This window comes from Diadema antillarum, unplaced genomic scaffold (genome assembly GCF_040938485.1).
Source record: "Diadema antillarum isolate AM-2024a unplaced genomic scaffold, OU_Dant_1.0 seq00000493_RagTag, whole genome shotgun sequence".
NCBI lineage: Eukaryota > Metazoa > Echinodermata > Echinoidea > Diadematoida > Diadematidae > Diadema > Diadema antillarum.
The window spans coordinates 142,816-160,621 of NW_027271454.1; the positions used below are offsets into that span (position 1 = coordinate 142,816).

The 17,806-nt window shown below is 40.5% G+C and overlaps 1 long non-coding RNA gene across 1 annotated transcript; it reads left to right on the plus strand.

Moving 5' to 3' along the window:
• Positions 1-14: 14 nt before the first annotated feature.
• On the plus strand, positions 15-5,977 carry LOC139733812 (uncharacterized). Its single transcript, XR_011711122.1, has 3 exons — positions 15-44; positions 2,028-2,282; positions 3,846-5,977. It is a non-coding gene; the product is annotated as an uncharacterized lncRNA (long non-coding RNA).
• The last annotated feature ends 11,829 nt before the right edge of the window (positions 5,978-17,806 follow it).

Sequence of the window (17,806 nt, forward strand, 5' to 3'; positions counted from 1 at the left end):
TGAAAGTAACGCTCAGTGGTCGGACGATTTTCCAATTTGTGAAGGTATGTGCAAAATCAAAATCAAAATCAAAATAGTAAAGAGGATATCGCTGCATGAATATCATGAGAAATCTGCCAATTTCACGTAAATTGTAATTGTCGTATAACCCTGCTCAACAAAATCTATGGCCCGAAGAGCTTGTTATTTCGGATTTAAATCGGACTTTAAACACAGTAGCTCCACTATTTACCATGCACGTTGCAGGGTCGACGGAGCGTTTTCAAAAAGGAAGGGGGGCCACTTCCGGATTTCATGAACTAGCAAAAAATAATATATATATATATATATATATATATATATATATATATATATATACTGACATCAAAGGACTTAACCGCAACATGGCGGGGCGGTGCACGGACAGTAAATCTATTGAGGTATGTTTTATGTTGAGTATATTTTGAATTGTATGATATATAAGATTAGTTAAGTTTAGTATGATTTTATGCCTAGGTTGATTTTATTTATACGTTGATGTCATTGACTGTGTAGATCCTGAAGAAGGGCATTTCGCCCGAAAGCTTGATGATTAAAGGGGTGCTACCCAACACCAGCCACGTCTATATGTGCAAGATTTGCTGTCATATATATATATATATATATATATATATATATATATATATCACATACATATGGCCTTCAGCGCAACTTCTGCTGCCACTTACAGGTTTCTTCAGGACACCTTATATATTCCTTTGTATGGTACAAAGAAGTGGGGGGGGGGGGCGGGCGAGCCCCCGCAGTAAACCCCCCCCCCCCCCCTCGTCGTTCGTTGTATATTGTGACGTTATCATTTCACAATCCTCCCATTGACTAATATATATATATATATATATATATAGACAGAAGTATTGCAACAAGTTCACTCGGTTGACATCAGGTTCATCCGTATTTTATTGCTACTCGGAGTTTCATGCCACCTTCATTTAGGGGCAATCATCAGGCAATGATTCATTCAATCATTGCCTGATGATTGACCCTAAATGAAGGTGGCATGAAACTCCGAGTAGCAATAAAATACGGATGTACCTGATGTCAACCGAGTGAACTTGTTGCAATAATTCTGTCTAAAGCTCTTCCTTTGAGGATATCGAGCACTCTTCATAGAAGGATAGTATCACCAAGTGTATATATATATATATATATATATATATATATACATACATACATACATATATATACGCACAGAGCATTGTTACGGTGTTATGTTGTTATGATCCATGTTTGAAAAGACTAATCATTTTACTACACTACACTTACGAATTAAAGGCCCCAGGCAAGTTGAAAATTTTGTGAATAAAAACCTTCTTGTTGGATGTACAGATGGCGTATTTGAGACTCATTCTTCTTATAATTGTACATATAAATATATACACAGTGTAGATACATACATAAAATATACATATGTGTGCATACATATAAAGGCCTACACATTTACTTTCGTGATATAAGATGAGAAAAAATAAAGTAGCCTTATTATCAGCAAGCCACGATGACTCGGTGTTCCTTTATTTGCGAGAAAAAATTACATTAAGAAAATGAAAATGCATTAATTTCAAAGCAGATTTTGGGCATGATGAGCATTGCAAAATCTGTTTAGATTTGTCATGAATCATACATTATTTTGTGTGAATATCGTAATTCTATTATGTATTATATGATACCATTGGAACAAGTGAAGAGGCGACCCACTTCCCGACCAAAGATTATACGGATTAATACACATGTCTTACATTTTCCCTCATGCTATTGACTCCCTAAATAGTTGCCTTCTTATAAACCCATGTTCATGCAAACAAGCAAACAAGTCTTCCTTTAACACGCAGAATATTTTTCACGTGAAGCTGATTGCTATTCGCTCCATATTCTCTCCACACATCAACTAGTGATTCAAAGCATTATATAAAAAGAAAGCTTTCTCATACATCTTAATTATTTTTGTTTCTTTTTGACGTGTGTTTTTGACATCTATGTTTGATTTTAAGCTGTACCGGTTCGTCCCCGCTCGCCGTGCGAATCTGTGACATGCGAGGACTCATGGAAGAAGTGCACGGTTCTGTACTCGGGAGAGGCCGCATGTACCTGCATCAATCCGTTTGATTGTCCGTACGAGCCTGACGCTGGCGTCATTTGTGGAACAGACGGTAGAAACTACACCAGTGTTTGCCAACTGAAAGCCAGGGCGTGCCTGCTCCGTCTCATTGTTGAAGTTGCTGCTGACAATGCGGTCTGTATCTATGGTGAGTCTGAAAAAGAAACCATTGCTCTCTTTACAAATTAGTTGGAACATCACCGAATGTAAATTCTTATCTAGAGCCATAGGAACATACACGTGTCTGTTAGTCTAGAATGTATTTCATACCAATTTTCATACCAGGGCTGGTTGTTAAAACCCAACATTTAGGTACAGTCAACACAGCGTTCAAATCGACGTCAATAATCTCACTCCGACAGACACATCAAATTGAACCTAAAATAATAAAGATCGGAACTGTTTACGTAACGTTCTTGCAACGGATATTAGTAATTCTAGACAGGCAGGTATCTAACCTCCCTATTCTAGCAGCACATGTCAGATCACATGGTGGTATGATATCATAGCTATTACACACGTGTCCCACAAATCTACAGAAAAATCCATTGATAAATTTTTGGATTAAAATAAATGTTTGCATCAAAGTTTTATCTTGTCGCAATCACCTGACAATTACCACAAGGCTGGATAGATTATATGTTGCTCAGAATCGACTGACTTGGTTTTTATGATACTTTTTTGTGAATAAACCGATTTGATTTCATCATACAACATAGGCTAATTTGCATACTTTTATGTAGTTGCAAAAAAAAATGACCATTCGGGGAAACATGTCATGGAACTTTAAAATGTTGCGTTACTGTTTTCTTTTTTTATGCAATTACAAACGCTTGCTGTCATTACTGTTGTTTGACATAAACCTGCCTATGCAATTCAATGTACAAATGTATATAAGTATATTTGGCACAACAAATATGAAAAAGTATGAAAAAGTTAGAATGTGTAATTTTCCCATTTTAGCTGTAAATAAAGACAAATATGAGTTAACAGATACATGTATTTCTCGTATTACTTGTTCTTTCCAAACAGAAAATCATTATGTAAGTTGTGTTTTCCCCCCAACTATAGTCCGCTTCCTCGCATTTTGATTCTATGATATTTATGCATTCATGAAGTTATTTATTTTCATTAAATTCCTTGTCCAAGTGAAGATAAAAACAAATAGTCAATACTCAAAATATCTTTGAAATTGAAGCCTCATCCCCCTCCCCCACCACCCCCACAAAAAAGAAAGAAAAAAAAAAAGGATTTGGCTGCTTTTGCAGGCATGAAAGAAATACCGTTCTCATTGCCCTCAAAATAATGAAGAAGTTTCGAAAAATATTAAAATGTCAGCTCTTTGCAAATAATTACTACCCATAAAGTTTCATTTTGTATTTGAAAATTCCAAAAGGTGCTATATGTATCTATCAGTTTTCAATGGATTTAGCGCCTTTTGGAAGTAAACACTCTTTTTTAAAATTTATTATTATTCATGTGTTATAGCGTCTCCTCTTATCTTTACAAAATGTATTGATGGCAGGGTTTAGGTAATTGTATTATCTTGTCGCTGTGTAGCAAGTTGGAGACAATCTAATTTAATATTAGTTATCATGATATCACCATGGATTATTTCGAATATTTGCTTCATTTCGAACTATCGTCGTCGTTCTTACTTTAAAAAAATACTGCTTATGCTCTTTGTCAAAATACGTGTTTTGTGACGAAGGTTTGCCCGAGGGTGAAGAAGTAGACAGGATCAACGATTATTCAAACTGGGAATCCGGCTCCTTCTCCTGGGGTGATAGTACAGTTACCGAAGGTCAGCATACATCGAGAACGCCCACGGTTGCTCATCAGCAAACTCCTCCTCAAGGCGACGGCGGCGAACCAACCCAGGAAGTAACTGGCGCTGCGGCATCAGTCGAAGCGACCAGGACTCCACAAGCAACAGCTAATGGCGGAGGCAGTGAGGGTAATTTGTTTTGGGATACCACTACAGATCTTTGGGATAACTTCCCCACTGATTCTCACTGGGAAGTAACCACTGAGAGTTGAGAAACTACACAATAAAAAGGTGGCACCACACAACCATCGGCAACCATCCATTGACCAATGTAATATCGTCCTTCTTGGTTTATCGGGGGGAGGGGGGACGATGGGTTAATGCGTCCTATACTATGCATTGCCAGCGATAAATTCGAAAGGTTGCCCGATAATTTTGTGTAGCATGCAATTACAAAAAATATATATATATATATTTTCTTCCCCCACCATTTCTTTGGTGCTCATTATGAGATATTTTGGTGACGTTTGTAATAAATTGGTGTAAAATGCCGATTATTATTCATTAAAGTTTGCAACTTATATCTATTAGCCTCTCTCGGTGAATTAGAATCAGTTTAGTGCTTCAAAGAAATGTAATTTGTAATATTGTGTCAGTGAATAATTACAGACGTTACAACTAAAGACCTCTTCAAAACTAATGTTTTCTAATTTGTCATTAATATGATTTACTTATTCTTGTACACAGCTAATATGATTTACTTATTCTTGTACACAGCTGCTAATTTGCCTTCACAAGAAAGATATAATGATCAAATTGATGAGTTTATAAGTCCTGAACCGTAAGAAACCATCTTTTTATCTGGGAGAGTTGTTTTTGTTGTTGTTGTTGTTGGTTTAATGTCATTCCCTCCTCCAACTTTTTTTTTCCTCGACAAAACGCATGCCCTTCGTGAGATAACACTCAAGCCGTAATTTATTGTTTTTGTTTTAGGGGCTTTTAAACATATGTCTTGAATCTCTTCAAATTATCGACTATGACAGTCATTGACAACAATATTCTGAGAGTGTATGCGACAGCAACTATAGTGACAAAGGATACTAATGAAAGTAATAAAAGATAACTTTACCTGGGTCAATGTCATGAATACCCCGATTCCAGTGTTCATTATACAGAAGTAGGCTACGCGTTAATGAGGGGGTAACGTATATTTACTATAAGTTGGTACGTTATTATAAGTGATACGTTGTCAGTCAACAACAGTCATGCTTGACAGTGCATGTTAGAGGCATACCAATGAGTGGTGTGCCGCGTCTCCATGCAATAAGGGAGTTCACGGTTGTGATTTGCGCATGTGCAGAACAAAGGTCAAATGAGAATGTCTTTGTATTTGCCACTGATTTTAAAACGTAAAGAAGTCTCGAGCAACTATGAGAATCTGAATTATGTCAGGACAATGTATGAGTTTCAGGCTAAATTAGAACGTACAGGTGTAAGTCATTCATCAACACTGTTTAGCAAAATCTCTTCATGCATTTCCTCAACATTCATAATACAAGAACAAAATGACATGCTTCAAGAAGGAATTCTTGATCGCAACACATGTCCATGTTATTTCAAAGTCTGTGGTGTAGGGGTCAAAATTAAAAATGAGACATGCACTAACCAGGAACTCCTTTAGGCTTAGAGTAAAAGCATCAGAAAGTTGAGGACTGCGTCTTATGTCATCATAGTAAAGAATGGGCCTATGTGATCTGACATGCAAGCTCAATGTCTGGATCTCTTTATGAGTACCTACCTACCATTAGAAGGTAAATTCGTGAAGTGTTGATAATTTTTCTTACAAAAAAGGCGCTAGAAGTGTAGTAACTATAACATTTTATACAGTTACATCATCATGGTTACTGCAACACATAGAAACACGTATCTATTTTACCATGAACGTGATAATGGGTGGTGTCCATTTTCTCTTTATATCTCATGATTTTTATCATTAAAGCGAAAACAGTAACATAATCCATAAATTTTAGGCGATAGTTCCTGTAAAAATTCAAGGATTTTAGTCTTACATTTATAATTACTTAGATGAAAAGGTCACTTACGAAGACGTTTTCTATAGTATCGTTAAATTTCATTGTTATACTATAAGTACATATGCGGAAGCGAAGATGCTGTTTCCATAGTTTATTCGATTAGCGGTTAGATTTATATCTGTTTCTTGCTGTGTTTGTAATGCTTGCATAAATGTACTCTGTCAGCCCTTTTTGACAATAATCATATTTTTGTTGTAATCATGTCAGCAGACAATTTACATTCTTCACAAGTAGCTGAACGAATGATATTTATTCTTTAGAGTCATGCGTGCTAACTTGTTCTATGTTTATGGTAGATATGCCAGTAGACTAAGGTGTAAGAATTATGTCGTGTATGATCCTCCCTTTAAATTAACAGTCATGCTATGTATTTCACATGAAATAGCCTTCGTAAGTTGCTCCAGTCTAGCTGAATTTATGATCGAAATGTGTGACTGTTTCGATGATGAACGATGACATAGCCTCCCAATAAACATTCGTTGCTTTCGATCCATTACAACTAGATTTTTGCCTCCATAATTTATGTTTGTTTTATGGGTGCACGTCACAAGACCGACACCCACGAGTCATACAGCTTAGAAGTCATACAGCCCATGAGTCATACAGCCCACAAGTTTATACAGCTCACAAGTCATACAGCCCACGAGTCATACAGCTCACAAGTCATACAGCCAACGAGTCATACAGCTCACAAGTCATACAGCCCACCAGTTATACAGCCCACGAGTTAGACACTGAGTAAATAAAGCCCACGAGTTCGACATCAAATAAAATAAGCCCAGGAGTTATACGACTCACGAGACCGACACTACGCACAAAAAGGTCATGAGACCGACACTAAGCAAACAAAGCCCACGAGACCGACATTACGCAAAAGAGGTTCACGAGACCGACACTAACACCCCTTTCAGGTAATCGTGGATGTGGATAATAGGAGTACTAAGTCGTAAAATTTTGATTACATGAACGGGAGAGGAGTAAAAAAGTGCGCATTATTTTGATGCTGCTATTATCCGCATTATTGCAGCATCATGAGGAGTTGATCGAGAATACATGAACGCGTTTTACGACTTATGCGCACTAACATTCCACAGCTCGGTCAAAGGTCACTCGATTTCCCGCACAACCGCTAATTGCTGAGCTTGAGCGAGAGCTGTGCATACACGTGAGTCCCGTCCCGCGCGCGCTTGAGGATATATCACCGGAAACATTACGTCATTAGAGGCGTGCGCAGTATGACAAATACTCCCGTCTTTCGCACCATTATATGAACGGGCGCTCGTAAAAGTAGTGCACACTTCATGGGATATATGAACGCGATTTTGATTACTTCATCCGCATTATTTGGATGCGGATAATTGAACCGCGATTACCTGAAAGGGGTATAAGCAAAGAAGGCCCTCGAGACCGACACAGTGCCGTATAGCGGCACTGGACCGACACATACGGCACTGGACCGACAGGATGAACAGCGCCACCAATAGACCAATAAATTGTATAGGGTGTCCTGATAATAACGAAGATATGAGAGATGGAAATGAAGAGTTGCCAGGGTGTTACCCCATCAGTTGCCACCACCCCCTGAAATGATCAGGATCTTTAATTGTGTTTGCGTGGATATGTGTTTGTGAAAAAAAAAAAAGTTAACAAAATTCAGTAAAAGTGTGCAACAGGTCTTTCCACATTAACTTACAGATGCCAAGACACCCTCGTTTGCATGTTAACCCTTTGACCTCTTTTTTATATTCCTACTCCCCCCCCCCCCAAAAAAAAAAAGAGAGAGAGAGAGAGAGAGAGAGAGAGATCAGCCTTCGGTGATTATTCTAGTGGGATCATCGGGAGGCATTTTAAAATCTAGTCTCTTCCCGCTCTGGGGCCCGTTGCATAAAACTTATCATTGAATTTCAATGGTAACTACCGTCAAGATTAGGCATCACAGCCAATCAGCATCAAGGATCATAAAATTTACCACTAATTTGAAGACTATACCTCTAGAAAGGAGCGGTAACTCCAGCGGTAAGGGATTTATGCAACAGGGCCCTGGTGTTTCATCACCTGGTGTGCCCCATGCAGGGTTCTACATGTTCTATTATGTATAGGACTGGTTGTATAGTCCTTTTTCTGGTTAAATATCATTATATATATATATATATATATATATATATATATATATATATAATATGTGTGTGTGTGTGTCTGTGTCTGTATTCTGTATGTGTGTGCGTGTAATTATGACATGGTCATTTGGGTCACATCTTCTCAGTTTCATATTATTTGCTATCGTTACAGATGCATTTTGTTCACACAATTTAATACGTAATACCCTCATCAACGATTTCAATAAAGAGCTTGGTTTAAATGCATTTAGCTATCTTAGAATGTTGACAAGACCCGCCTGTTTCATGCGTTTTACTTTAAATTTTCCCGGTCATTTTTATACTTTTGTTTTTCCAATTCATGAATGTGCAGTCAAATTCACAGAATGATTTGATAAAACTTCAGTTATCTCTTCGTCTTCAACGTGCCAGTGTTTTGTCTCATAGAGATGATGCTAATTCATACCACCCATTTCAACATGAGTTTAAATACCCTTGATGGGGCTTATATTATGGGACATTTTAGTAGGCCCCTATATATTACCACTGTGACTGTCATTCTTAATCATTTATGTTTGACTTCACAAATTCACTCAACTGAAATATGTACAAATACGAATATTGTAGGATGTATCACTTCGCTTCCAATCTCCCTCTCACTTTAGGGCAAACGTTTTCAATACTTAGGTACATTCAAGTTCAAGTTCAAGTTTAAGTTTGTGAAACATTTATTTTCCATCTTTTTCATGTAGGAAATCACATGCATGAAATTATTGTAAAGAAAGGCAGAACCTCAAAAAAGCAGAGCTTGTGGTGAGCTGCCTTACAAAATACATTACATCACAAACACAAACACAAAAAACAACAAAAACATAATGATAGTTCCCATGGCAATATTGAAATGAGATATGCCTCAAAGGGAGATATTGTAGTCTAACAGAGAGGCAACAGTGAGTATGAAAATATGTGACGAGCTACAGGCTTTATGGCAAATGTCGCATATAATTATACCTGAATTATCCGTTGCCTATTTTATAACTGCCAATGATATGAAACCTCTGCAAAGATGTAAACAAGACAATGAATGAAATGCACTGGTTCCAACTGGATCGTAAATAGACATGGCAATATTGAAATGAGATATTCCTCAAAGAGAGATATTAGCTATGTTCAGACGGAGGCAGTTTTGGTCGGAGTAACTTCGGAGGAAGGGTCGGAGGAAGCTTGGTCGGAGTAACTTCGGAGGATAGGTCGGAGTATAGGATAGGTCGGAGATCGTGGTAACTTCCTCCAATCGGAGGAACTTACCACGATCTCTTCCTCCGAACGAGATACTCCTGAGTTTTCTCAGGAGTATCTCGCTACCACGACTATAGCCGGTCGGAGTAAATTGCCCGTGCGGACAAGCCCTCGGAGTATCTATGAACTTACATACCTTACGACCAAGGTAAAAATTCCTAAGTCAAATCGAAGCCTTTTTTTATATTATACGCTGGTGATACAAATATTTTTTCATGTGGTAAAAACCTGGATATCCTGTGTAATGAAGTCAATAGTGAACTTCAAAAGGTATGTGATTGGTTTCAAGATAATAGGTTATCTTTGAATAGTAAAAAATGTAATTATATTCTTTTCAATAACAGGAAAAAAGTTGATGTAAGAAATGTTAATATTTACTTAAAAAATGATGCAATTCCTAAAGTTGATAAAACAAAGTTTTTAGGTGTATTTATTGATTCCAAGTTATCCTGGAAATTTCATATTGCAGAAGTTGAGCGAAAAGTGACAAAAAATATTGGTATTATTCGTAAATTTGCATATTTTTTGCCTGTAAACATACAACGTATGCTTTATTGCACACTTATTTTACCTTACCTGACGTAGTGCAACATTGTCTGGGGAAATACATTTGAATCAAATTTGAAACGATTACAGGTTTATCAAAATCATATCATTAGATATTTATGTAATGTACGAAATATAGGTCCTGGTGGTGCTCGAACAGATACATTGTTTAATGAGTTAAAGTTGCTGCATTTAAAAGATATCAATACACTCCAATTGGGTTTATTTACATGGGCGTCACCAGGGGGGGTGCGTTGGGTGCGAACGCACCCCCCTTCAGATCCTTTAAAAAAAGAAAAAAAGAAAAAAAAGAAATCAGTCTGCGAGCGACCTCAACGCCGGACGCTAAATGATTATTCTTTTCTATTTTTTTTTTTTGATATTTTGCACCAGGGACACACACACACACACACACACACACACACACACACACAAAATTCGCACCCTGGTTCTGGCAGCACTGATTTTATACATATCTATTTTTGAATAGTATTCTACAGTGTTTACTATTTATCGACCGTACTGTACATCCGTACCATACGGAGCACTTACACACGTTTGCATGTACGTGCGCTACTTACAAGTACGTGAATGTAGGGTCTATGTACGTTACTTCTGACCAATCCATATTGCCAGCCCAAGAGCGAGCCTTAGCCTCATTAAAAAGAAAATGAAGGGGCAAGCATATTTTAGTTTTGCCCCAGGCCCCCCCCCATAATTAATAATTCCCGAAATTAGAAGATTTTCTTGCTTTTGAAAGAAAAAAAATGTTGCCCCCATAAAAACATTGGAAGGCAAGCGCACCATTTGCCACACCACACATAATCATAATTTCCCGCGATGAAAAGATTTTCTTGCTTTTTTGTTAGAATTCAAGAAATCTGTCCAATTATTTCACCCAAAAGCAGTGGCATAACTACGGAGGGGGGGGGGTGCGCCCCCCCCCCCCTCCTCCCAATCCGCTGGTAAAAAAAAAAAAAAGATTTACCGAAATAGTAGTTCAAGTGTTAGTAAACTGCTTTTGAATGAAAGGGTGATCCAGAAATAAGATATTTTTCTATGATTTCTTTTAACCATAACTAAATAGGTATATAGTGTGAAACATTGTTCAAAAAGCCTGGCCCCGACAAAAGATTGTGATTCCAGGGGGGCATTTCATGAAGCGTTTTGTCAGATATTTCGTCTGACAAAATGTTAAAAGCTACTGAAATCCTTGCATCTGATTGGCTGGGGGCAAATTTGTCCGACAAGTTGTCGGACAAAAATGCTTCATGAAATGCCCCCCTGGTTGGCAGTCTGCATATAAGCAGGATGTGCGCAGTGTACTCAGTACATCCGAACGAAGAGTCGCTACAATGTTGCGCAATGTGATGTAGAATGTACACACCTTACGCTTCGTTATATCAAAGCTAAATGTCAAAATTTTCAAGCTCGCTCACTCCCCTCGCTCGCATGTAGTCGTTATGCCATTCTCCTGATACCGCTGCCAGTAATTTGTCGTTTCACACCGTCATTCCATAGTCCATTTATATGGGGTGCAACCCACTCCGGCACTTCCACACCCTCCCCCACCCTTGCTCGCTCCCTCGCATACTACCCCCCACCCCTCCCCCCAAGATGAAATCCTAGCTACGCCGGTGCCCTTTCCCCGCTTGGTTTCACTCAAAAAACAGTAAAAATCTAGGGATTGAGAGCTTCCTATATTCCAAATGCTACAATGTTTTGCAATGTGATGTAGAATGTACACACCTTCACATACGCTTCGTTATATCAAAGCTAGATCATTGATTTTGCAGTGTTGCTTTACATACTAGTCTATATAAAAATGTCTTGCATTGCCAATAAAAAGACTTGACCTGGGCTAATTCCTAACTTTTCCATGTATATAATACACACACACAAACAAACACGCACAATTAGTTTAGGGGATGCTCTAAAGTGCAGATTTTGGACATCCTTTCCCCGCTTGGTCACTTCGACGCCACCTCGCTAGTCATACCTCCCCCAGTCATGAACATAAATCCACACCCTTGACTACCAGTGGCGGATCCAGGGGAGGGGCGCACCGGGCGTCCCCCCTCCTTTAATTTCCAAAGCGAAAAAAAAAATAAAATAGCTGCAAACGGCAGTTTTTGGACTGTAAAATGTCAAAATTTTCAAGCTCGCTCACTCCTCTCCCTCGCATTTAGTCGTAATGCCATTCTCCTGAAGTTGCTGCCAGTAATTGCCGGCAGTTGCGCCTGGTGCGCCCCCCCCCCTTAATTTCCAAAGCGATAAAAATATAGCTACAAACGGCAGTTTGGGGACTGTATAAATGTCAAAATTTTCAAGCTCGCTCGCTCCGTTCGCTCGCATTTAATCTTTATGCCATTCTTCTGATGTTGCTGCCAGTAATTGCCAGCAGTTGCGCCCGGTGCGCCCCCCTCCCTTAATTTCCAAAGCGAAAAAATATGGCTAAGAACGGCAGTTTTTGGACGGTAAAATGTAAAATTTTCAAGCTCGCTCTCTTCGCTCACTCGCATTTAATTGTTATGCAATTCACCTGATGTTGCTGCCAGTTATTGCCAGCAGTTCCGCCCGGTGCCCCTCCCCCTTTAATTTCCAAAGCGAAAAAAATATGGCTAAGTACGGCAGTTTTTGGACTGTAAAATGTAAAATTTTCAAGCTCGCTCGCTCGCTCGCATTTAGTTGTTATGCAATTCTCCTGATGTTGCTGCCAGTAATTACCGGCAGTTGCGCCCGTTGCGCCCCCCACCCCTCCTTTAATTCCAAAGCGAAAAAATATGGCTCCAAATGGCAGTTTTGGGACTGTAAAATGTCAAATTTTTCAAGCTCGCTCTCTTCGCTCGCTCGCATTTAATTGTTTTGCAATTCTCCGGACGTTGCTGCCAGTAATTACCGCCAGTTGCGCCCGTTGCGCCCCCCCCCCCACCCCTCCTTTATTTCCAAAGCGAAAAAATATGGCTACAAATGGCAGTTTGGGGACTGTAAAATGTCAAAATTTTCAAGCTCGCTCGCTCGCTCGCTCGCTCGCATTTAATTGTTTTGCAATTCTCCGGACGTTGCTGCCAGTAATTACCGGCAGTTGCGCCCGTTGCGCCCCCCCCCCCCCCCACCCCTCCTTTATTTCCAAAGCGAAAAAATATGGCTCCAAATGGCAGTTTTGGGACTGTAAAATGTCAAAATTTTCAAGCTCGCTCTCTTCGCTCGCTCGCATTTAATTGCTATGCCATTCACCTGATGTTGCTGCCAGTACAGTTGTACTTGCCAGCAGTTCCGCCCGGTGCGCCCCCCTTAATTTCCAAAGCTAATAAATATGGCTTCAAATGTCAGTTTTTGGACTGTAAAATGTCAAAATTTTCAAGCTCGCTCTCTTTGCTCGCTCGCATTTAATTATTATGCCATTCATCTGATGTTGCTGTCAGTAATTGCCAGCAGTTGCGCCCCCCTCCCTTAATTTACAAAGCAAAAAAAAAAAAAAAAAATGGCTACAAACGGCAGTTTTTGGACAGTAAAATGTCAAAAGTCGCTACAATGTTGCGCAATGTGATGTAGAATGTACACACCTTACGCTTCGTTATATCAAAGCTAAATGTCAAAATTTTCAAGCTCGCTCACTCCCCTCGCTCGCATGTAGTCGTTATGCCATTCTCCTGATACCGCTGCCAGTAATTTGTCGTTTCACACCGTCATTCCATAGTCCATTTATATGGGGTGCAACCCCCTCCGGCACTTCCACACCCTCCCCCACCCTTGCTCGCTCCCTCGCATACTACCCCCCACCCCTCCCCCAAGATGAAATCCTAGCTACGCCGGTGCCCTTTCCCCGCTTGGTTTCACTCAAAAAACAGTAAAAATCTAGGGATTGAGAGCTTCCTATATTCCAAATGTCTGTCCAAAAAAATCACGTAAACATTTAGTGTCAAAACGCACCTCCCTTGAAAAAAAGCTGGTGACGCCCCTGATTTATGTATTTAGTGTACAAATAATCTTCTCCCTGATCATCTATGTCACTTATTTGAAGAAAACTCGGAATATCACAAGTACGAAACCAGATCATTTTCACTAATTCACATTCCAAAACATAAAAAAAGTCTCATTCCAACACAGAGTGCGTTTTTCTGGTCCCAAGGTCTGGAATAATCTCCCAGCTCATTTAAAATCTGTACCTTCTTTTAGTCTATTCAAATGCCACTATAAATCGTCTTTCTTTTTAGAATGACGGACTTCTTGTTGTTGCGGTCAAGTTTGTTCTCTGGGGGCCTGGCAGTGCTTGGTGTCGAGTTATTTTAGTAACCCGTGCACTATCATGGCATTTCAATGCTTGGAATCCACTTTGCACACACCAGTTGTTGTTGTGTTGAACAGGCCTCGTGTGAGCTTTCAGGTTGCTAGGAACAACCAGGGGCGTCACCAGCTTTTTTTCAAGGGAGGTGCGTTTTGACACTAAATGTTTACGTGATTTTTTTGGACAGACATTTGGAATATAGGAAGCTCTCAATCCCTAGATTTTTACTGTTTTTTGAGTGAAACCAAGCGGGGAAAGGGCACCGGCGTAGCTAGGATTTCATCTTGGGGGAGGGGTGGGGGGTAGTATGCGAGGGAGCGAGCAAGGGTGGGGGAGGGTGTGGAAGTGCCGGAGGGGGTTGCACCCCATATAAATGGACTATGGAATGACGGTGTGAAACGACAAATTACTGGCAGCGGTATCAGGAGAATGGCATAACGACTACATGCGAGCGAGGGGAGTGAGCGAGCTTGAAAATTTTGACATTTAGCTTTGATATAACGAAGCGTAAGGTGTGTACATTCTACATCACATTGCGCAACATTGTAGCGACTTTTGACATTTTACTGTCCAAAAACTGCCGTTTGTAGCCATTTTTTTTTTTTTTTTTTGCTTTGTAAATTAAGGGAGGGGGGCGCAACTGCTGGCAATTACTGACAGCAACATCAGGTGAATGGCATAATAATTAAATGCGAGCGAGCAAAGAGAGCGAGCTTGAAAATTTTGACATTTTACAGTCCAAAAACTGACATTTGAAGCCATATTTATTAGCTTTGGAAATTAAGGGGGGCGCACCGGGCGGAACTGCTGGCAAGTACAACTGTACTGGCAGCAACATCAGGTGAATGGCATAGCAATTAAATGCGAGCGAGCGAAGAGAGCGAGCTTGAAAATTTTGACATTTTACAGTCCCAAAACTGCCATTTGGAGCCATATTTTTTCGCTTTGGAAATAAAGGAGGGGTGGGGGGGGGGCGCAACGGGCGCAACTGCCGGTAATTACTGGCAGCAACGTCCGGAGAATTGCAAAACAATTAAATGCGAGCGAGCGAGCGAGCGAGCGAGCGAGCGAGCTTGAAAATTTTGACATTTTACAGTCCCCAAACTGCCATTTGTAGCCATATTTTTTCGCTTTGGAAATAAAGGAGGGGTGGGGGGGGGGGCGCAACGGGCGCAACTGGCGGTAATTACTGGCAGCAACGTCCGGAGAATTGCAAAACAATTAAATGCGAGCGAGCGAAGAGAGCGAGCTTGAAAAATTTGACATTTTACAGTCCCAAAACTGCCATTTGGAGCCATATTTTTTCGCTTTGGAATTAAAGGAGGGGTGGGGGGCGCAACGGGCGCAACTGCCGGTAATTACTGGCAGCAACATCAGGAGAATTGCATAACAACTAAATGCGAGCGAGCGAGCGAGCTTGAAAATTTTACATTTTACAGTCCAAAAACTGCCGTACTTAGCCATATTTTTTTCGCTTTGGAAATTAAAGGGGGAGGGGCATCGGGCGGAACTGCTGGCAATAACTGGCAGCAACATCAGGTGAATTGCATAACAATTAAATGCGAGCGAGCGAAGAGAGCGAGCTTGAAAATTTTACATTTTACCGTCCAAAAACTGCCGTTCTTAGCCATATTTTTTCGCTTTGGAAATTAAGGGAGGGGGGCGCACCGGGCGCAACTGCTGGCAATTACTGGCAGCAACATCAGAAGAATGGCATAAAGATTAAATGCGAGCGAACGGAGCGAGCGAGCTTGAAAATTTTGACATTTATACAGTCCCCAAACTGCCGTTTGTAGCTATATTTTTATCGCTTTGGAAATTAAGGGGGGGGGGGCGCACCAGGCGCAACTGCCGGCAATTACTGGCAGCAACTTCAGGAGAATGGCATTACGACTAAATGCGAGGGAGAGGAGTGAGCGAGCTTGAAAATTTTGACATTTTACAGTCCAAAAACTGCCGTTTGCAGCTATTTTATTTTTTTTTTCGCTTTGGAAATTAAAGGAGGGGGGACGCCCGGTGCGCCCCTCCCCTGGATCCGCCACTGGTAGTCAAGGGTGTGGATTTATGTTCATGACTGGGGGAGGTATGACTAGCGAGGTGGCGTCGAAGTGACCAAGCGGGGAAAGGATGTCCAAAATCTGCACTTTAGAGCATCCCCTAAACTAATTGTGCGTGTTTGTTTGTGTGTGTGTATTATATACATGGAAAAGTTAGGAATTAGCCCAGGTCAAGTCTTTTTATTGGCAATGCAAGACATTTTTATATAGACTAGTATGTAAAGCAACACTGCAAAATCAATGATCTAGCTTTGATATAACGAAGCGTATGTGAAGGTGTGTACATTCTACATCACATTGCAAAACATTGTAGCATTTGGAATATAGGAAGCTCTCAATCCCTAGATTTTTACTGTTTTTTGAGTGAAACCAAGCGGGGAAAGGGCACCGGCGTAGCTAGGATTTCATCTTGGGGGGAGGGGTGGGGGGTAGTATGCGAGGGAGCGAGCAAGGGTGGGGGAGGGTGTGGAAGTGCCGGAGTGGGTTGCACCCCATATAAATGGACTATGGAATGACGGTGTGAAACGACAAATTACTGGCAGCGGTATCAGGAGAATGGCATAACGACTACATGCGAGCGAGGGGAGTGAGCGAGCTTGAAAATTTTGACATTTAGCTTTGATATAACGAAGCGTAAGGTGTGTACATTCTACATCACATTGCGCAACATTGTAGCGACTCTTCGTTCGGATGTACTGAGTACACTGCGCACATCCTGCTTATATGCAGACTGCCAACCAGGGGGGCATTTCATGAAGCATTTTTGTCCGACAACTTGTCGGACAAATTTGCCCCCAGCCAATCAGATGCAAGGATTTCAGTAGCTTTTAACATTTTGTCAGACGAAATATCTGACAAAACGCTTCATGAAATGCCCCCCTGGAATCACAATCTTTTGTCGGGGCCAGGCTTTTTGAACAATGTTTCACACTATATACCTATTTAGTTATGGTTAAAAGAAATCATAGAAAAATATCTTATTTCTGGATCACCCTTTCATTCAAAAGCAGTTTACTAACACTTGAACTACTATTTCGGTAAATCTTTTTTTTTTTTTTTACCAGCGGATTGGGAGGAGGGGGGGGGGCGCACCCCCCCCCCCCCCTCCGTAGTTATGCCACTGCTTTTGGGTGAAATAATTGGACAGATTTCTTGAATTCTAACAAAAAAGCAAGAAAATCTTTTCATCGCGGGAAATTATGATTATGTGTGGTGTGGCAAATGGTGCGCTTGCCTTCCAATGTTTTTATGGGGGCAACATTTTTTTTCTTTCAAAAGCAAGAAAATCTTCTAATTTCGGGAATTATTAATTATGGGGGGGGGGGCCTGGGGCAAAACTAAAATATGCTTGCCCCTTCATTTTCTTTTTAATGAGGCTAAGGCTCGCTCTTGGGCTGGCAATATGGATTGGTCAGAAGTAACGTACATAGACCCTACATTCACGTACTTGTAAGTAGCGCACGTACATGCAAACGTGTGTAAGTGCTCCGTATGGTACGGATGTACAGTACGGTCGATAAATAGT